The sequence below is a fragment of the Pongo pygmaeus genome, chromosome 2 (assembly GCF_028885625.2).
Source record: "Pongo pygmaeus isolate AG05252 chromosome 2, NHGRI_mPonPyg2-v2.0_pri, whole genome shotgun sequence".
Classification (NCBI taxonomy): Eukaryota; Metazoa; Chordata; class Mammalia; order Primates; family Hominidae; genus Pongo; species Pongo pygmaeus.
In genome coordinates, this window is record NC_085930.1 from 184129040 (window position 1) to 184152287 (window position 23248).

Genomic DNA, 23248 nt, shown 5'->3' on the forward strand with positions numbered 1-23248 from the left:
CCCCTCGCCTCCTCTCCCCTCCCCTCGCCTCCTCTCCCCTCCCCTCCCCTCGCCTCCTCTCCCCTCCCCTCGCCTCCCCTCGCCTCCTCTCCCCTCCCCTCCCCTCCCCTCGCCTCCTCTCCTCTCCCCTCCTCTCCTCTCCCCTCCCCTCGCCTCCTCTCCCCTCCCCTCGCCTCCACTCCTCTCCCCTCCCCTCGCCTCCTCTCCTCTCCCCTCCCCTCGCCTCCTCTCCTCTCCCCTCCCCTCCCCTCGCCTCCTCTCCCCTCCCCTCCCCTCGCCTCCTCTCCCCTCCCCTCCCCTCGCCTCCTCTCCCCTCCCCTCCCCTCGCCTCCTCTCCCCTCCCCTCACCTCCTCTCCCCTCCCCTCGCCTCCTCTCCTCTCCCCTCCCCTCGCCTCCTCTCCCCACCCCTCGCCTCCTCTCCCCTCCCCTCCCCTCGCCTCCTCTCCCCTCCCCTCCCCTCGCCTCCTCTCCCCTCCCCTCGCCTCCTCTCCTCTCCCCTCCCCTCGCCTCCTCTCCTCTCCCCTCCCCTCGCCTCCTCTCCTCTCCCCTCCCCTCGCCTCCTCTCCTCTCCCCTCCCCTCGCCTCCTCTCCTCTCCCCTCCCCTCGCCTCCTCTCCTCTCCCCTCCCCTCGCCTCGCCTCCTCTCCCCTCCCCTCCCCTCCCCTCGCCTCCTCTCCCCTCCCCTCCCCTCGCCTCCTCTCCCCTCCCCTCCCCTCGCCTCCTCTCCCCTCCCCTCCCCTCGCCTCCTCTCCTCTCCCCTCCCCTCGCCTCCTCTCCCCTCCCCTCCCCTCGCCTCCTCTCCCCTCCCCTCCCCTCCTCTCGCCTCCTCTCCTCTCCCCTCCTTTCCTCTCCCCTCCCCTCCTCTCCTCTCCCCTCCCCTCCCCCTCCTCTCCTCTCCCCTCCCCTCCCCCTCCTCTCCTCTCCCCTCCCCTCCCCCTCCTCTCCCCTCCCCTCCCCTCCCCCTCCTCTCCCCTCCCCTCCCCTCCCCTCCTCTTTCCCCTTCCTTCCAATAAGTCATTATTAAATACCTACTACATGTCAGGCATAGTCCTAGGCACTAGACTACACTCGTAAACAAAACAAAATCCCTGCTCTTATGGAGTTCAAATAAATCTCAGGAGGTGGATATTTAAGATGTGTTTTCATGGTGTCCCCTTACAGATATTTTGATGGAAGTCAATGTTGCCTCCTTTGTATAATATGAAACAATAAAAATAAATTTGGCTGGGTAGGTAGAGTGGGAGGATGCAGCCATGAATATATACACAGATAGTTGATGAACGGTGTCTATTCCCTTGGGCTATGGCTGACTAGACATTCATATAATTCAGGAAATATTTATCAAGTGTCTACTGTGTGCCACACTCTGTTGCAAGCTTTTCCCCAGAGCAGGTTACCACATGACTCTCAGAACAGCAAGAAAGGAGGTGCATGACTACTCCATATTTCTATTGTTTCTAATGGAATTAATCACTTTTTAATCGTTTTTTTTTTCTCATCTAATACCAAACACACACAGAAACATACACGACATACACTGTGTTCTCTGTCCTCAGTGGTTAGATTTCATGGAAATTAGGTCACTTAAAGCTAAATAAGTAAGCCTTTTACTTTCTAATATAATGTGTTTAACAGAAAAATTTGCAGGTACATTTTAATGCCACTGTTCCTTGGAGTCTATTTAGGTATGACTTTGGCATGTTCTACCTGGGGATTTGACCCCATTAGTGATGGTCCTATTTGCAATATTCCTTCTGGCACATCCAGTGAAGGGGATCAAGCCCACTGCCCTAATCAGGCAACTTGAATACTGACAAAACAAATCAATAAGCTCACTGGAGAATTTTACTGACCCTGGCATCAAATGTTTGGGGTATTTTAGTTTCTAAAAAAATTCCACCCCTTTTACATTTAAACCATCTGAGAAATGTTATGCAGATGTAACTTGAATGCAACTGTTTGTAGCTCCATTAAAGGTTAAATTTGCATAAAAATTAAGTTATTAAATGAAAACTGTACTGCATTGAGGGTGCATTATATTGTGATTGACAAAACTCCATTTTGTAGACTGACAGACTTAGATACATTTAGATAATACAGGGAAATAAACATCAGGATATCCTATGAAAAAGAATAAAATAGTTGAGGAGGTAGAGCCATTTGGATGCTAACACTTTGGCTAAAGTTAGATAAAAGAGTATATTGTATGTGTTTATAGTGAGACATATTTGCTGGTATTTTTGTTCTTTTGGTCCAATGGGATATAGTTTGGTATACTCAGTAAATAATCTTCTGAATGGAATTTAAGGATCATTAAAATGCAGATCCAAGAACACAATAGAGAATGTTAAATAATGTGAACATGGAGAGTAGCCTAGTCAAATGGGAATGGGAAAATTCGATGACCTGAAAGGTTTGCTGTTATTCTTCTGTCAGGGGAACCTATGCTGGCAAAAAGACCTTGTAAGAGAAGTTCATAAACTATTTATACATGTAATTATAGGTTCTCTAACTTAAGAGCTAGGGCATGCATCTTCTGGATAATTCATTGAAGTTGCAGTTTTAATTGTGGTTAGTGTAGATTCCTGAAATTTCTACATCCATTAACAACAATATATTATTTTGTAAAGTCTCCTTATAAAAATGCTTCATGAATCTAAATGTAACTCAAAGAGTAAAATTCATTACCTTTAGGAAATGTAATTGAAAACATTTTTTCTTACTCCAAGAAAGATTGAAATGGCTATCCAAGTAATGATAGTGGTACAATGAAAAATTATGGCCTCCACAGGCCATCAGTTACGGCATCGTCTTCTATTTATACATAACCTTTTCTTGAAATACAACTACAAATATAATTCATGACGCATTTTCAAAGTTGGCAAGTGTACCATATCAGAAGATTCTACAAATTTCCAAGTTATTTTAAAAATAATTTCTTTCACATTCAGTGCAAAATAAAATAAGTTCAGAGAAGTTTCACAGACTGATTTTCTGGGGTTCCTTAGGGCATCTCAGTGTTTTAAAACAACAGATGCCTGTTTGCATATTCTCTTCAAGTTTTTCCTTAAATTTTGGAAAGCAGTGAAAGGTTTTAGGATCTAAGAAGAATTTACTTAATGATCAGCTATTAAGGATCAGGAATTTACTTAAAGATTATCACAAATGATGATACCTCTCAAATAGAGACACTGGCAGAACGATGCTTGTCTGGTGACTCATACATACCTTTGCCAGAGGGGGTGGTATGTAGACAAAGGATTAAATAGTATTAAAGTTAAATAAAGACAAATAGAGATATCAGAGCCTGAGGCTACTGGCTTCTGGGGCAGGTTGCCCCCATAGGTAATAGTTCATTTGTTTTGTACAGTGTTTTTGTTACTTTAGTGAAGATTAGAATCACCTGGAGGACTTTTTAAAAGACAGATGATCAGGCTCTACCAACAGAATGTCTGACTTATTAGGCCTCGCTGGGGTGGGGCCTCTGAATTTGGATTGCTCAGAAATTTTCCCAGATGACACTAATGATACTGTTTCAGAAACCACACTTTGAAAACTTGTGATTTGTTGCAGTTATTCCGGGTGTTGGTGCCAATCTTATTGGATTGGTTTAAATACTCTCTTTTGTAATTTCACTTAAGTCAATCCATTTTTTGGAGATTATTGCCCAGTGATGATATTCACAAAATATGATATGGAAAACAAAAACACTAGGTTGTTAATATCTAAACCCTGCTGGGATCACTTTCTTCAAACCTCTTAGCAGTTTAAAGGGAGTCACGTGAAGTCAGTTGCAGAAGATCAGCCTGGATAGACAGCACTCAACAGCCAGGAAATAACTAGGATACATTTGCAGATCTCATTTTCTTTCCAGGATTAGAAGTAATTTTGTCATGGTAATCTTGTAGTCTCTTATGGACTCACTAAAGTAAGCATAATAGGTGATGTTGACAATTTGGTTTTTATTTGGCAGAACGATGTCTAAAAAATATAAAGGAATATTGTCATTGGATGAAACAAATATTTATCTATGAGAGGCAGAGTCCTGTAGACTTTCTAGGTTCTGCTTCTTTCATAGTTGGACATGGGCAATTTATTTAGCCCCTATGGGCCTCACTTTTATCTCCTATAAAATAATAAAAATAAAAGTACATATATTATATAGGGTTTAGTGAGATAAAGTTAAAAACTCCTATAAATCACATAACAAATTGCCTGCCACATATAAGTATTCAATTAATATTAGCTATTAGGCTTTATGTATAATCCATAGATAAATGGACTAGCTGACTCTATCTCTTGGAGGATCTAAAAACACTTCTTTGGGCCTGCCAGTTCTGGAGAAGGGTAGAATGGGGAGACACAGTGAGGTTAGATCAAGATGATGGAGTGGAGGTCCTTTTCCACTGGAGATGGTAACAAGAATGTGGGATGAGTGAAGCGTCAGCAGGCATAGGTGCATAACAGAAGGAGTTTCTAAAGAGGATTACAAAGGAGAAACAGAACAGTATTTTGCAGCAATTCTCTGTAACTGAAGGAAATGATGAAAGAGAACTTAAACCTTTTTCCTTGACACAAGCCATTCTCCTCCTTTTCAGCGATGTAGCTTTCTCTATCAGTACTCACCACTTTTACTTTCCTTCTGTCTGTAGCTTTAGTCACTATGCTGTGGGTCTCCCTGTTCTGTTACGGTACATACAAGCTACAAGGGATGCTTACTTTTTTTGTTCCCTGATAGAGTCAATTTAGGCCCCAGAACTGACAACAAAAGGCGACAAGCATCTTTTCCTCATTCTAAGCATCTGGGCCTACTAACAGGGCTCTAAAGCAATCCTGAGACTTCCTTGACAGCCAGGAGAGAACTCCATCTGCCTTTTCTCATTCTTTTTCTCACCTCCCTGCTGCAAGAATGGGAGACAGCACAATGAGTCAGAAGGAAGAAAGGAGGATAGGAGTAAAAGAACAGATCAAGCCCCTCTTCCTCACTGCAGGCTAGTGAGCCTAGGCCAGGCCAGAACTACAGAAAGGTGACAAGCTTGTTATCATTTGTGAGATACGAGATACCTGTTTTGATTTTGATTAGATTGGATTTTGAGTAGTACTTTTGTTATTAATACTTAAAAAGAGCTGGTTATACAATTCCAAAGCAACCTAAGATATGGGGTATGTCCCAGATAGCTTCTAGAGGCTGAGAAGGAAGACCCAATAGAAAAAGTTTTAAACTGTGGTAGGAGAATTTTTTTCTTTTTTGTAGTTGTTGAGTTCATTCCAGAAACATTCCATTGACCAGTGTAATATTTGCCTCTTTGATTTATTTTTAGGCTTGGAATAGAATCTTTAAATGAATAGCATATTAACTCTCAGAGATGACAGATTCATAGTTCATTCTACTGGCTCTTTTCAAGAGAATAAGATAGTTCAATGAATTGAATAAAGAAGCTCTGAGGCTCAGTGCGTCTAAATCAGATCAGAGGGGAAGAATGAGCTAAACAGGAAGACCAGGATTCCATTTTTGTCTAATTAATTCCTGCCTCAACTTGTAAACTCTGCATCATCCTTGGCAAACTCATTTTTCCCCATTGCCAATATAGTTTGTTAATGTAGTTTCCTTTCTCTGGGACATCTTTTCTTTCTCTGACAGATGAAAAACACATACTCATCCTGTGCATCGCCTCTTCCATGTAACCTTCCACCATAACATAGTCCTTCCTCTCCTCCGGAAGGAACTGACAGCTTGCTTTCTGTTTAAGCATTGAACAATATCCAGACTTTTTTTTTCAGTTTCTTTATTCCTTTATTATAATTATTTATTTACAAGTCTATCTTTGTCTAATCAATTTATATATATAAACAATCAATTATATATATAATATGGCAGGGAACTTACCATATTTCTATTTGTATTCCTAAAATGTAATAGCATGCTTAGACTATATTAGATGCCAAATAGCTATTTATTGAATAAGTAAATGCAGATATTGAAAGAGTGGCTTTGTCTCCAAGTGGAAAAAAGATCAGGTAGGTGATCCAAAGTGACAGGAATGGGAAGCACAGATAATAAGATCAAATCTGTTTCCCCAGAGAGTCCAGTGTTTGTTACATGACCACTTTTATCCATCCCCAAGGGTTTATACTCTATTACTTCAATAGTTATTGAAATTGAAATTTAAGTGGAGTGATTCAATAACTGATTACATGTGCAGTTCAAATCTCTGTTTTAGTTTTTCTTTGTGAATCTTCTACGTGAAACAAGTGCCAGCACAAGGAGAGTTATGTAGTTGAAATAACAAAATTGCCACATTTGCATAACATTGTTTTCATTTTTTCTTCTTACATTACAAATAGGTTAATACATTTGTTGAATTTGTGATAAATTTTAATTCTTGATGAATTCTTTTTTTTTTCTTTTATCATTATTATTATTATTATTATTATACTTTAGGTTTTATGGTACATGTGCGCAATGTGCAGGTAAGTTACATATGTATACATGTGCCATGCTGGTGCGCTGCACCCACCAACTCGTCATCTAGCATTAGGTATATCTCTCAGTGCTATCCCTCCCCCCTCCCGCCACCCCACAACAGTCCCCGAAGTGTGATGTTCCCCTTCCTGTGTCCATGTGTTCTCATTGTTCAATTCCCACCTGTGAGTGAGAATATGCGGTGTTTGGTTTTTTGTTCTTGCGATAGTTTACTGAGAATGATGATTTCCAATTTCATCCATGTCCCTACAAAGGACATGAACTCATCATTTTTTATGGCTGCATAGTATTCCATGGTGTATATGTGCCACATTTTCTTAATCCAGTCTATCATTGTTGAACATTTGGGTTGGTTCCAAGTCTTTGCTATTGTGAATAATGCGGCAATAAACATACGTGTGCATGTGTCTTTATAGCAGCATGATTTATAGTCCTTTGGGTATATACCCAGTAATGGGATGGCTGGGTCGAATGCAATTTCTAGTTCTACATCCCTCAGGAATCGCCACACTGACTTCCACAAGGGTTGAACTAGTTTACAATCCCACCAACAGTGTAAAAGTGTTCCTCTTTCTCCACATCCTCTCCAGCACCTGTTGTTTCCTGACTTTTTAATGATTGCCATTCTATGGTGTGAGATGGTATCTCATTGTGGTTTTGATTTGCATTTCTCTGATGGCCAGTGATGGTGAGCATTTTTTCATGTGTTTTTTGGCTGCATAAATATCTTCTTTTGAGAAGTGTCTGTTCATGTCCTTCGCCCACTTTTTGATGGGGTTGTTTGTTTTTTTCTTGTAAATTTGTTGGAGTTCATTGTAGATTCTGGATATTAGCCCTTTGTCAGATGAGTAGGTTGCGAAAATTTTCTCCCATTTTGTAGGTTGCCTGTTCACTCTGATGGTAGTTTCTTTTGCTGTGCAGAAGCTCTTGAGTTTAATTAGATCCCATTTGTCAATTTTGTCTTTTGTTGCCATTGCTTTTGGTGTTTTAGACATGAAGTCCTTGCCCATGCCTATGTCCTGAATGGTAATGCCTAGGTTTTCTTCTAGGGTTTTTATGGTTTTAGGTCTAACATTTAAGTCTTTAATCCATCTTGAATTGATTTTTGTATAAGGTGTAAGGAAGGGATCCAGTTTCAGCTTTCTACATATGGCTAGCCAGTTTTCCCAGCACCATTTATTAAATAGGGAATCCTTTCCCTATTTCTTGTTTTTGTCAGGTTTGTCAAAGATCAGATACTTGTAGATACGTGGCATTATTTCTGACAGCTCTGTTCTGTTCCATTGATCTATATCTCTGTTTTGGTACCAGTACCATGCTGTTTTGGTTACTGTAGCCTTGTAGTATAGTTTGAAGTCAGGTAGCGTGATGCCTCCAGCTTTGTTCTTTTGGCTTAGGATTGACTTGGCGATGCGGGCTCTTTTTTGGTTCCATATGAACTTTAAAGTAGTTTTTTCCAATTCTGTGAAGAAAGTCATTGGTAGCTTGATGGGGATGGCATTGAATCTGTAAATTACCTTGGGAAGGATGGTCATTTTCATGATATTGATTCTTCCTACCCATGAGCATGGAATGTTCTTCCATTTGTTTGTATCCTCTTTTATTTCCTTGAGCAGTGGTTTGTAGTTCTCCTTGAAGAGGTCTTTCACATCCCTTGTAAGTTGGATTCCTAGGTATTTTATTCTCTTTGAAGCAATTGTGAATGGGAGTTCACTCATGATTTGGCTCTCTGTCTGTCTGTTATTGATGTATAAGAATGCTTGTGATTTTTGCGCATTGATTTTGTATCCTGAGACTTTGCTGAAGTTGCTTATCAGCTTAAGGAGATTTTGGGCTGAGACAATGGGGTTTTCTAGATATACTATCATGTCATCTGCAAACAGGGACAATTTGACTTCCTCTTTTCCTAATTGAATACCCTTGATTTCCTTCTCCTGCCTAATTGCCCTGGCCAGAACTTCCAACACTACGTTGAATAGAAGTGGTGAGAGAGGGCATCCCTGTCTTGTGCCAGTTTTCAAAGGGAATGCTTCCAGTTTTTGCCCATTCAGTATGATATTGGCTGTGGGTTTGTCATAAATAGCTCTTATTATTTTGAGATACGTCCCATCAATTCCTAATTTATTGAGAGTTTTTAGCATGAAGGGTTGTTGAATTTTGTCAAAGGCCTTTTCTGCATCTATTGAGATAATCATGTGGTTTTTGTCTTTGGTTCTGTTTATATGCTGGATTACATTTACTGATTTGCGTATATTGAACCAGCCTTGCATCCCAGGGATGAAGCCCACTTGATCATGGTGGATAAGCTTTTTGATGTGCTGCTGGATTCTGTTTGCCAGTATTTTATTGAGGATTTTTGCATCAATGTTCATCAAGGATATTGGTCTAAAATTCTCTTTTTTTGTTGTGTCTCTGCCAGGCTTTGGTATCAGGATGATGCTGGCCTCATAAAATGAGTTAGGGAGGATTCCCTCTTTTTCTATTGATTGGAATAGTTTCAGAAGGAATGGTACCAGCTGATCCTTGTACCTCTGGTAGAATTCGGCTGTGAACCCATCTGGTCCTGGACTTTTTTTGGTTGGTAAGCTATTGATTATTGCCACAATTTCAGCTCCTGTTATTGGTCTATTCAGAGATTCAACTTCTTCCTGGTTTAGTCTTGGGAGGGTGTATGTGTTGAGGAATTTATCCATTTCTTCTAGATTTTCTAGTTTATTTGCATAGAGGTGTTTGTAATATTCTCTGATGGTAGTTTGTATTTCTGTGGGATCGGTGGTGGTATCCCCTTTATCATTTTTTATTGCATCTATTTGATTCTTCTCTCTTTTTTTCTTTATTAATCTTGCTAGCGGTCTATCAATTTTGTTGATCCTTTCAAAAAACCAGCTCCTGGATTCATTTATTTTTTGAAGGGTTTTTTGTGTCTCTATTTCCTTCAGTTCTGCTCTGATTTTAGTTATGTCTTGCCTTCTGCTAGCTTTTGAATGTGTTTGCTCTTGCTTTTCTAGTTCTTTTAATTGTGATGTTAGGGTGTCAATTTTGGATCTTTCCTGCTTTCTCTTGTGGGCATTTAGTGCTATAAATTTCCCTCTACGCACTGCTTTGAATGCATCCCAGAGATTCTGGTATGTTGTGTCTTGGTTCTCGTTGGTTTCAAAGAACATCTTTATTTCTGCCTTCATTTCGTTATGTACCCAGTAGTCATTCAGGAGCAGGTTGTTCAGTTTCCACGTAGTTGAGCGGTTTTGAGTGAGATTCTTAATCCTGAGTTCTAGCTTGATTGCACTGTGATCTGAGAGACAGTTTGTTATAATTTCTGTTCTTTTACATTTATTGAGGAGAGCTTTACTTCCAAGTATACGGTCAATTTTGGAATAGGTGCGGTGTGGTGCTGAAAAAAATGTATATTCTGTTGATTTGGGGTGGAGAGTTCTGTAGATGTCTATTAGGTCTGCTTGGTGCAGAGCTGAGTTCAATTCCTGGGTATCCTTGTTGACTTTCTGTCTCGTTGATCTGTCTGATGAATTCTTTCTATATTTAGACTGCTTACATTCAATCAGTGCGAAGTTGGAAAAGACTATCTTGTACAGTCATAATAAATTTAATTATATCTGTTGTTGCTTGTAGATAATATGATTGCTTATATTAGGTTTGTTTTATGAGGCATTTATAAGCACTTAGCTGTGCAATCAATTGTTTATGTAATAACTATCATTCAAAAAGTAATTATTTCCGAAGTGTTGGCATGTTCTCTTCTAAGTTTAACACCGCAGTTTTCTATTGGTGTTTTGATGCTGGAGAAGTCTAATTCAGGAAATTGTGAAATGAATTTGGTGGACATCTGCTTTGAGAGTAACTGTGACAACAGTTCCTTAAACATTGTTTTATGGTAGTGTACTTAGAGACATTAGAATGCTGCAAGTTTTAGTTTGTAAAAACCAGGCTAATTTTCAACTGCTTTTGCGGTAGCATATGTTTGTTTGGCACTCTTAGGGACTCAGCTGACATGATGTTACTGGTAAACTTTTGGATAACTATTCACGGGGCTATGTCAGAATATAGGCAACCTGAAAATACGAATTGTTCATATCTTAAAATCAAGTAAAAATAGACCCTAATCTTGGAGATTATTATTTTGTTGGCAAAACAGATACTTTGTGCCATTGTGCTGCCTGCTGCCCACAGGCTCTGGAAACATACAATTGGTGATTATTCTGAGGAATTATATCACAGAGGGGCACTAGTGTGGTGAGTTCACAAAATTTAACAAGATTGTTAAGCACAATACATAGGAGAATCAGTGAGGTCCCTGGGAAAGATTCTAAAGTATGCACTGTGAATATGTTCATTAAATGATGATCTGGGAAAAGCAAAGAAATTGCAAAGATTAACATGTTTTTCTGGAAGTGTATCTATTGCATGGGAAGTAGTAATTTCTTATCTCTAGGCAAAGTAAAGTTGCATAAGCATTGAGAATGAAGAGTCTAAATTTCAGTGATCACATGCCCAAAGTAATGCCTTTAATCCAAGTGACTTAACTGAATACAGGGATGAAGTACTCATCTTCTGGTTAGACTATGTCATTTTAATAGGCAAAGCAATCACTTAGATTTGTTAGCAGTATCTCCTGCTATTTTATTTATGAGTTGACATCCATTGCTTTTGACAAGGTTTGTCCTTATCTTTTATGAAAGTATCAAATTCTTAAAGTTAATTGTCCCTTAAAGGTCCTGTTCATTCTAAGTGAGTTTCCTGGCCAGTTGGCAATAGACTTTAGGTCTGCTGATACAATGATGGGAGTCTTGCGGGGGCAAAGTTGGCTGCAGACTCTGTAGTTAATGCTTTGGAGTAGCAAACGCTGTTTTAACAAGGTCTATTAGAAATGGCATGAACTGGCCTTACTATCAGGCAGTAAGTGGTAAAGTCTAGATTCTACATTAACCTTATTGTTGACTTTAATAAGGTACTAAACTATTCCAGTCATCATCATCCTCATCTATAAAATTAGGTGGTTAGAAGATTGTTAAAGTTCTTTTTAGCTCTATTATTGGGTACGTCAGAATTAGTATAGAAAATATCATAGTTGATAAACAACTCTGTCCTTTTTCTGGAAACACTTTCTAGAATAGTTTCCAGTTTTCCTGGTATTAAGTGTGATCATATGACTGAGTTCTGGCAATGGAATGTCAATCACCATTTGGAGAAAAACTTGCTCTTTAATCAAGAATATTCATCTTGGACTTACTATGAATAAGAAGCAATTGAGATTTGAGTGTTTATCTAGAATTATTACCCTACTAATAATCTGGGACTATCTAATTATAAGAAAATGTGCCAATAGAATGTGTTCTCTGCTTTACCCCTTCATCTAGATATCGATAGCATTTTTGGGATAATATAATAGCCTGTGTTTAGGCAGAAGTTTGGAAACAAAATCTTTGATGGTATTGAGAAATAAAATACTATTTTATTCCAAAAGCTACTTTTTCTAAAATACTTAATGGATTTTCTGAAAACCAGTGCAGGGTATTCTAATTACTTCCAACTAATCTAGATAGAAGGACTTGCCTTTTAAAAGAATAAAATCAAGTGCTCTAGGTTACCATGTGTTTCAGTTTCATAAGTATGCATTTTGGTATACAAACACAAAAAAATTTGCTGTGTGTCACTGTGCATGCATATAGTTCCAGCTACTTAAGAGGCTGAGGCAGGAGGTTTGCTTGAGCCCAGGAGGTTGAAACTGCAGGGAGCTATGATCATGCCACTCCACTCCAGAGTGGGCTACAGAACAAGATCTTGTTTCTAAAAATATATATATATAAAATATATCATATATATTATATGTAATATCATTAAATAATATTAATATAATATATAATATAATGATATATAATATTAATAAAATATATAATACAGTGATTTTTTTCTTTTTTTTAATTTTTATTATTATTATTATTATACTTTAGGTTTTATGGTACATGTGCGCAATGTGCAAGTAAGTTACATATGTATACATGTGCCATGCTGGTGCGCTGCACCCACTAACTCGTCATCTTGCATTAGGTATATCTCCCAATGCTATCCCTCCCCCCTCCCTCCACCCCACAACAGTCCCCGAAGTGTGATGTTCCCCTTTCTGTGTCCATGTGTTCTCATTGTTCAATTCCCACCTATGAGTGAGAATATGCGGTGTTTGGTTTTTTGTTCTTGCGATAGTTTACTGAGAATGATGATTTCCAATTTCATCCATGTCCCTACAAAGGACATGAACTCATCCTTTTTTATGGCTGCATAGTATTCCATGGTGTATATGTGCCACATTTTCTTAATCCAGTCTATCATTGTTGAACATTTGGGTTGGTTCCAAGTCTTTGCTATTGTGAATAATGCCGCAATAAACATACGTGTGCATGTGTCTTTTTTTTTTTTTTTTTTTTTTTTTTTTTGAGACGGAGTCTGGCTCTGTCGCCCAGGCTGGAGTGCAGTGGCGCGATCTCGGCTCACGGCAAGCTCCGCCTTCCGGGTTCATGCCATTCTCCCGCCTCAGCCTCCTGAGTAGCTGGGACTACAGGCGCCCGCCATGCATGTGTCTTTATAGCAGCATGATTTATAGTCCTTTGGGTATATACCCAGTAATGGGATGGCTGGGTCAAATGGAATTTCTAGTTCTAGATCCCTGAGGAATCGCCACACTGACTTCCACAAGGGTTGAACTAGTTTACAGTCCCACCAACAGTGTAAAAGTGTTCCTGTTTCTCCACAGCCTCTCCAGCACCTGTTGTTTCCTGACTTTTTAATGATTGCCATTCTAACTGGTGTGAGATGGTATCTCATTGTGGTTTTGATTTGCATTTCTCTGATGGCCAGTGATGGTGAGCATTTTTTCATGTGTGTTTTGGCTGCATAAATGTCTTCTTTTGAGAAGTGTCTGTTCATGTCCTTCACCCACTTTTTGATGGTCAAATATATTATATATTTATATATTATAAACATATAATAATACAGTGATTTTTTTCATTGTTTGTAGAGATAAGGTCTCACTATGTTGCCCAGACTGGTCTCAAACTTCTGTCCTCAAGTGATCCTTCCACCTTGACCTTCCACAGCGCACTGGATTACAGATGGGAGCCACCACACCTGGTTGAGAAAATCATTTTAACTTAGATTTCTATGTAATACATATGTATTTTATCTATACAAAATTCAGAATACAATCTTGATTCTTTATAACATTGCTAAAAAAGCAATCTTAAAAGCAAGAATTTCAAGGGAGTTCTGAAAATAGTAAGTTAATAATTTGATTCCAAGTTTTGAGTGAGATGGGGAACATGTATTTTTCTTGTTTAAATTAATTTATAAAACACTGGGCAGGGGAAGGAAACAATGACTGAATCATTGGATACTTGAACTAGAAGAGATAGTGTAGATTTTGTTTTAATTCAAGTACCTTATCTTCAAGATGAGGAAACTGAGGGGAAAAGAGACTAAATAGGATGCTCAAGTCTCATAATTAGTGGCACTACTAGGATTATAGTCTTGTGTATTATTAGCCATTTAAGGGGAGTAGAAGATGTCTGGCAGGCTCGTGTCCCATCTCACAGTTATATAATTACATCCTGACTCTATAGCTGATGATAATGAGAAAAATACATATGTTAAACTTATATAACATTTGTTATGAGACAGACATGGTTCTACATGTTTTACAGATACTAACTCATCTCATTCTCACAGCAACCCTGATGTAACCAGACTCCAATTTGGTCCCAGTAATCCTGCCTTTTGGTATTTAGACCTTTGTCTACTCCCCTGCAACACTGTAGCAGGGTTGGTCTGTGTAATGTGTGATGGCATGTCACTTCTGATATTAGGTTACAAAAGACCATGAAGATTTTGTCTTGGATTTCTACTCTCACTCTCTACCTCTCTCCATTTCTCTCTTGGATAATTCATTGTGTGGGAAGCCAATAGCCATATCATGAGTAGCCCTGTGGAGAGAGCCATTTAGTGAAATCTTTTGCCAACAGCCAGGTGCTGTGCAGATCCTAGGGCCACAGTCAAGCCTTAGATGATGGCAGCTTCAGCCAACAGGCTGACTGAAACATCACGGGCTATCCTGAATCAGAACCACCCAGCTAAGTTGTTCATAGATTCCTACATTGTATTTAAGTCACTCTTTTCAGCTGTATTAACACCAAAGTATTGCTGTTTAATGGCATTCATTGTCATAGTGACTATGACATATATATATATATATATATTTTTTTTTTTTTTTAAGTCTGCAGTTTAGACTTAACTGTGAAAGGTTTGCTCTTGTGTATAATTTCAAATTAGTGAAGTTTCACAAGTGGACTGGACATAATAAACGGCAGAAGAGAGTTGTGATATAAGTCACTGGTGCACAAAAGTTAAAGAAGGGTGAAGGAATGGGATGCATTAGCTGAGAAGAAGGGTACTTAGGACGGACTCTTACCTCAGAGAGATAATTGCCTTCTGTCTGTTAAACTGGGAGCTGAAACTTGTTACCTTGATTACGAGGGACTTGATGCTCAATAGTCAAAAGTGAAATGATTTGAAGAATGTTTGTTTCATTGCTAAGTGGGCTAACAGAAAAGTTTTCCTTGGACAAATACAGTTGTCCCTCTTTATCTGTGGGAGATTTGTTTCAGGATTCCTTGCTGATACCAAAATCTACTAATGCTATATTTCCTTATATAAAATGGCATTATATTTGCATATAACCTACACATATCTTCCTGTATACTTTAAATTACCTCTAGAATACATATATTACCTAATACAGTGTAAATGCTATGTAAATAGTTGGCACACTATATGTTTGATTTGTATTATTTTTCACTGTGGCCTTGTTACTTTTTATTTTATGCATCCAATTATTTTTTATCTGCTGTTGTTTGAATCCATAAATGCAGGGCCTGCAGATATGGGAGGTCAACTATACATTCTGTTTAGATAGCTCTGATGATACCAAGCTTAACATATCTGGCTTGAATCACTGATACTGAACAAAACAACTGAAGATATTAGAAAACTTGGTGTGTTTCATGTAACTTAGATATTTTTAAAAAGGTGAAATGGATGACTGTGAAGAATAATTCATGGCAAACTTTTATAGGATTAGTATAAATACTTTAGTAACATTATACCTGTGGTTATTTAAAAAAATAAGAAATTGTATCACGGATATTGGCATGAAAAAATGTGAATATTATAGACTGTCTGAATGTTTTATCAAGATAGGAAAAGGGGGAAAGTAGAAAAACATTGAAAAATTATGACTGATTAGATGCATATTTCACTCTTTTGGGGAAAACCTTATAGTAACTAGACTATTTTTAGAAACACTGTGACTCTGCGGAATATCCCCAGACTTCCTTCGCAAAGTTAGTTGACCTATCATCTTCATCCCCATGTACATGACTTCAAGTTTCGCACGGCGTTGCGATGATTGGTTTCATGCCTGTGTCCGCCATGGTCTTCTGCACTGGTGAGAATTAAGTATTATTTATTTTGATATCACAGTGTATGTGTAGTACTTGGCACATATCACAAGCTCAACAAAATGTTAGACAACTGAAAAATACACCTTAAAATAGTGTTTAGAAAATGCAGTGGTTCGTAAATTTTTCTTTCAAATATAGATACTGTTAGGGACTGCTAAGTTTAGTAGAAATCTTAACAATGACAGGGAAATATTATTTGATCATAATTTTCCAATTATTTACATGAAGAAAGAAGATAATCATTTGTTGCATTTTCTGACAATATAAATAATGTCGAAGGTCAAAATTATCATAAGGAATCTAAGCATGGAATGTACCATAATAATTTATTTCTCCATACTTTTTCGCATGTTATTAAATCTTTTGGGAAAAAAAAACTACCTGTATGAGACTTTAAAATGAGATTTTAAAAATACTTATTTATATTTTTCAAGATGTTTCAAATGATTCAACCTTTCTTTCTTCACATATAATGAAATAGTTATTCATTTACAAAAATTTCTAATGTACTTATTTGCCTGGCACCATTTAAAGCACATAATCCCCTTTACCTAGTGCTGGTATGAAAAACTGTCTTTATTCATAGAGCTTACATTTTAGTGGCAGGAGTAATAAAATTAAAGTATACAGGCAATCAAGAGTTCTTTGGACATGCTAAATTTAAGAAGCCTAACAGATATCTACATGGGAATGTTGAGAAGGAAATGAATATGACTAGAGCCTACGGGAGAGATCAGGACAGAAGATAAAGATTTAGAATATAGAATAATAATGATATATAAAGCCCTGATATTGGATAAAATCACCTATGGAGTTTGTATAAATAAAAAAGAGAAGAGAACAGAGGACAGATTCATGGACATTTCAATATTTAGAGGTCTTGCAGAGCAGAATAATCCATGAAAAAGACTATAAGGGAAGATGATATCTAGAAGCCTAAAGGAAAAATGTCTTTCAATAAGAAGGGAATAGCTACTTATATCTGGTATGTCAGAGGTAAGGAAAACAAGAACAGACAATTAACTACTGGGTTTTACAAGATGGCAGTTGTCAGTGGCTCATATATTCCTCCTGCTGCTTGTAATAATAGTAGTAATGGTAATTTTAATAACATAGCACCTCTCAGGGCCAGATACTGTTCTATGTGCTTAACAGGTATTAAACAATTTATATATATTTGTGTGTGTGTGTGTGTATATATATATGTGTGTGTGTGTGTATGTATATATGTAATTTATATATATATAATTTTATTGACGTGATAATTGAAAATATCTAGTTGGATTGAGCTGAAATGAAAATGAGAGGAGGTGGTTGTATTACTTATGTATTGCTACATCAAAAAAATGTACTGGCTTAAAAAGAGCAAACATTTATTTTCTCATTATTTCTACAAATTAGAAATTCTAATTTAGTTGGCTGGTTCTAGCTCAGGGTCTCTCATGAGGTAGCATTTAGGACAGTGGGTGGGGCTGCAGTCACCTAAAGGTTGCATGGGCCTGAATGATTCTCTTGTAAGATGGCTTAGTCACAAGGCTATTGGCTGGAGATCTCAGTTCCTCACGGGCCATTGGCAGGAGGCCACAATTCCTTGCACCTAAGGCTTTCCACAGTGCTGGTACCAACAGGGAAGCAGCCTTTCCTACAAAGCAAGAAATCAAGGTCAAATGAGGACAGACTGTGATGCTTTTGATGACTTATTCTCAAAAGTTACATACTGTCACTTCTGTCCTATTCTGTTCATTAAAATTATGTCACTAAGGGGATTTCTATAGAAAATTATTTCCCACCTTTTGAAGTGAGTGTGAAATAAACCGTTAACATATTTTAAGCCACTACTTCAGTGGTGAAGTGTAAAGATTCCAAATATATGCAACTATTGTGAGAATTTTTTTGATAAGGGTAGCAGAGAGATGAGAAGTCAATTGAAATTAGATATACAATGAAATATTTTTTAAAGACAATATTTAGGCATATTTTGTGCTTATATGAAGGAAAAAAACAACATGAAGAAGAGAAAGAGGACATGGAGGTCCTCAAGGAGGCATGGTATGGGAAAGGATCTATATAAAAAGAAAGAAGCAGTGGATGTGTCTTTCAGAGAAATCAGAGGAAGTTAGAGAATGGTGGGTACACAGTCACATAGAGTGGGAAATTTTACGGAGGGAAGTTGGGGTAATTTTTAAAGTGTGGTCTATTTTCCCTGGAAAATATTAGGTGAGTATAGCAGTAGAGAAGGAGAGGCAAGGAAAGGGGTCCTGGGGATTTGATGACAGAGGAAATAAGAACTATGGGTTAGCTTGGAGAGTAGGACAATGAATTTGCTATGAAAGTTAAGTAGGATTGTCTGGCTTTTGTGAGTGCCCATTTGAGATTCATAATCATAAATATAAGTGAATCCAGTCAGCACATTTATAAGATTATGACTATCTTAGACCAGATCATTATTACCATGTGCCTGAATTATTATAATAGTTACCCCACTGGTCTTCCTTTCCTCAGGTTTCCCCTACTACTGCCATATCAATCTTCTTAAAACACTTTTCTCCATAAATTAAGCTCTAGGTCAAAAACTTTGTTTCTCCTTGATCTTGAAGGCCAAGCACTTAGATTTTCTCCCTCGGCCTGTCATAATATGGCCATAGACTACATCCCCAATGATGGCAAACCACAAAATATTTTCCATGGTGCATTCACATGATCTGTTTTGTATTTTTGAATGGTTATTCTGGCGGTTGTATGGAAACCTATTGGAATAAGGCATTACTAGATTCACAGAGACCAGCAAGGAGGTTGTATCTGTGGCAAAATGTGATAGTGGTCCCAAAGCATTAGCAGTAGGAAGAGAAGTGAGCTGATGGGGATGAGAGATATTAGGAAGGCAAATCTCTTGACTTCGATGTAAGGATAAAGTGATAGGGAGGTATCTAGAGTGACAAACAGATTTTTCACTTATGTGATTGTTAGATGGCGGTAACAGAGAATAGGAAAGGAAGAAACAAGATGAAGAGAAAGAGAAGTCCAGCTTAATACATATGAAATTTGACATACCGAAGTAACATACATTTGTAGATGTCCAGTAGGAAACTGGAATGTTTAAGTTTGAGGTCTGAGTTCTAGACTGGGGATCAAAATTTGGGAATCATTAGCAATGAAATCATAAATTGGTTTGTTATCAAGTATTGATTGTATGTATAGGGTTAGAGAAATTGAGACTATCTGAATCCCTGGAAAAAACTTTAAGGATAGAGTAAGAGATTCCCCCAGGAAGGAAAATAAGTGACATAAGGGTAGAAAAAATAAAATAGTAAGTGTTATCACAGAAAGTATAGGAAAGAGTTTTTTAAGTCCACTAAAGTTTATATTTAAAAAGAACTAGGATAAGATAGACAATAGTGCTATTTGAACAATAGTTCTCAACCATATCTGTTGGCATCATCTGGAGACCTTCTCTAAAAATCAAGTAATAACTGGATTATATGTCTAATAAATCGGAATGCCTGAATAGCAGGTAATAGTGGTCCCTTTTTTAAAGCTCTCTGATGATTCTGATGCAGATTAAAAGTAAAGATTTACTGAGATAGAGTGATTTGACTGTTTGTTTCATATGTTATACACAATAGGATAAGCGTAAATGAAGTAAGATTAAGTTGCCTGTGGCAATAAAATTTAGATAGTGCTATTACTATGCAATTGTTGGGAATATGAGCCAGCTATATGTGGTGGATTGCAAAAAAAAAAAAGAAAAGGAATTTATTTTAGAAACGCCACTTAACTCTGTATGTACTCTCATTTATAATTTGACTTTGTTGCTCCTCTCTCAAGAGGTACAGTCTGTTTCTCTACCTCCATAATTTGGGCTGGCCCTGTGACTTGCCTTGACCAATGGAAATGTGGCAGTAATGGTATTTCAGAAGTTCTGAGCCTAGGCCTAAAGAGAGCTTGCAGCTTTTGTTCTCATTTTCTTGCTTCCCTGAGACCACAAACTAAAGAAGCCTAGGTTACTTTCCTTAAGGGTGAGAGGCCATGTAAAGAGAGAAAGGGTACTTGCTGACAGCCAGTACCATGTGATTGCGGCGACCTTGGACAATCTAGCACTAACTGAACAATCAGATAACTGTGAACACATCACTGACCCCAAGAAAGATAAGCAGAGAAGCCTTTCTTAGCACAGCCCATCTAAACCCTCAGAATTGTGAACAAATAAAATGGTTGTTGTTTAAACCACCAAGTCTTGGGGTGGTTGTTATGCAGCAATACACAGCTGACATACTGACATGAGAAACAATTACCCATCTTTAGATGTAACTGATGAAGCAGTCAGTTATAAATGCTTTTGTCTATAGATAATTTTGATATTTCCTGAGAAATCTATTTTAAGTATCCCCTGACCACATAAACCTTTTATAAGCACTGTATCTGAAACATAGGAGTATTGTAGACTACTGTTTAGAAATATTTAATTATTCAATTTGGTGCATTATCTAATGATTTGTCCTCCCAACTTCATTTCCCACTTCTTACTTTGGGTATGTTATTCAAAGAAAATAGTCAGAGATGGTCTGTTACTCTTGCTGCTGCTATTGTTACCATTCCTACTGCTACCACTATAGTAATTGAAACAACTAACTTTTATTAAACGTTACTGTTGGTCAGAAGCCCTCCCATGAACTTGGCTTTCTGTATCTCATTTTCTGCTAACACTGTGTGACCTAGAGACTGTTATATCCTCAGTTTACAGATGAGGAAGCCAAGGCTCAAATACAACAAAATAAGGAAACACAACTAGTAAGTAGCTGGAAAGTGACTCGCTACAGGTTTGAATGACTCCACAGCCTGTTTTCCTAACAATTTTTTTTTTTTTTCTGTCACCCAGGCTGGAGTGCAGTGACATGATCTCAGCTCACTGCAACCTCTGCCTCCCAGGTTTAAGCAATTCTCCTGCCTCACCCTCCTGAGTAGCTGGGATTACAGGTGCATGCCACCACGCCCAGCTAATTTTTGTATTTTTATTAGAGACGGGGTTTCACCAAGTTGACCAGGCTTGTCTCGAACTCCTGACGTCGTGATCCGCCTGCCTCAGCCTCCCAAAGTGCTGAGATTACAGATGTGAGCCACTGCGCTCAGCACTAACTAGTTTCAAAAGTCCTTTAGGTCTATATTGAAAGCATTTTCATAACATGCTCCCAAAATTTTCATTTGTGAATTTTCTCAAAGAAAGAGACCTTTGGGCCACTGGTTTTTAAATAAGGAAATAAAATTACTGTTCTTTGAGGGCCTGCTAATGTTCCCAGCAATTCATCCGTATCATCTAAAATAATCTTCACAGTCCTCCTACATGATACATATCATCTCCACTTTTATTCCACATAAAATAGGGAGATTAAATAATTTCCCAAAGGTTATATGACCTGGAACTGGTATGGCTCGGACTCTAACACAGGTCTATGGGGCCCTAAGCCTCAAATTCTTTTTATTATGCTACTTTGGCTTTTTCTTTGAATTTATATCCAGTGATGAGCTTCATTTTATTTCCCAGAGACCTAGTTCTCCCATCCAGGATAAATTGCTAGCAGGTGTTCCATCCTTCATGTTATCTTAAATGTCATTGTCTCAGGTAAGGTTTTTCTGATCTCCTAGATTAGCATACTTTCCTATTATATAGATCCAAGGCACCTCTTTTTTCTCTTCTGTAGCACTCCTCTTACTTTTAATATTTTCTGTTTTTATTTCCTCAACTAAGTGCGAATTCCCATAAAGATGAGGATATTTTGTAATCTGCACCATTAAAATTTCAGCCCTAGTACGGAGGCTGACACAGAGCAATCTCTCAATAAATAATTTTGTGAATTAATTCATGAACTTTTAGGCTATGGACAAGCCTGGAGAAATGACATTTGTATATTTAAATTTATTGTAACTAAAATCCCATAATACAGTAAGAAAATTTTTATAATAAGAGCAGAATAAATACAGCTTTGAGATAGGACAACACCTTCAGGATGCGGAAGCCATGATGATGTAAAATTCTCCCTGCTTCATTCAAAGTCTGTGATGGAACCCACTGAAATCTTACCCTTGATGGCTTTTTCCTCATTGTGCTCTCAAAGTGGTGTCTTAGGCCACTGCACTCAAGGAGTCTAGCATTGATTACAGTTTGTTTTCATGGACACCAATCAGTAGCAGAAGACAGAAAATAAACAAGACCTAAACATAAAGCATTGATATCATATTGTACTCTTGGTAAAATAGAATCAAGGAAAAGTACATAATTGAAATCAAGGTAAGAAAAATATGTTATGTGTCTTGGATCAAAACAGCAAGTCAGATGTTGAGCTGATTAAAATAAACTTGAGTTCTTTTCTCATTTCTTTCTCTTCAAGCTTTTTGGAAAGTTCTAATATTTAAATAAATAGGTGAGATTTATGTCTCTTAATGGTTAATTCTAGTGACCATCTAGATGCATAATTTTTTTTTGGAGGAGATAACCCTTAAAGGATGACTTAGAACCAGGTAGATAAAAAATGAGATTGATTGTATTATTCAGTTTCATACTGGAACATTAACACAGCATAAAGCCAATCCCAAGACTACATTTTAATGCACTTGGAAATAATTATTTCAAATAAATACATAAATGTGAAAATATAATCTATGTAAATCTATGTAAATGGATAGTTATAGTGAATTAGTATGTAACATTACTGAGTAGATTGCTCAGGGTTTCATTAAATAAAAAAGACTAAAGACCTGGGTTAGCAAGAAAAAGCTCTTTTGCTCTATTTCAGTTGCTTTAGGTTGTTAATCTGGTCCAAGATGATCAACTTCTCATTAATTATAATAATTAGAAGTAGATTTACTGAGCATTAGTGTAATTTTCAATCATGCTAATAGTTGTGCTATCCTTTATTCATTAATATAAATGAGGTAAATTAGAACCATGACATTATAAAGAAGAGACAGAAGCTGTGGGAACTTCAGTGGATCCTCCCTAAACCCCATTAATTTAATTGTAATATGTTGTTCTTCAATACTTCTTTCACTCTCTATTTTCCGTTGTTAATGGTTCTTCAGATTGGTTAATGAGCATACTAGGCTCTTAATTTAAGTGACTGCTGTGGTGTGGTCTAAATCATACATATTTATATGGTCTCATTAACCCTTTCTCACATGTTCAATCAACAAGCATTTATGGAGTAGTCACTCATGCAGTTTGAAATTATACATATCAGCACAACAC

The 23248-nt window shown here is 37.8% G+C and overlaps 1 protein-coding gene across 15 annotated transcripts in view; it reads left to right on the forward strand.

Moving 5' to 3' along the window:
- NAALADL2 (N-acetylated alpha-linked acidic dipeptidase like 2) overlaps positions 1 to 23248 on the forward strand; it is a 1372789-nt gene that overhangs the window by 521711 nt on the left and 827830 nt on the right. The gene's annotated exons all lie outside the window — the stretch shown is intronic.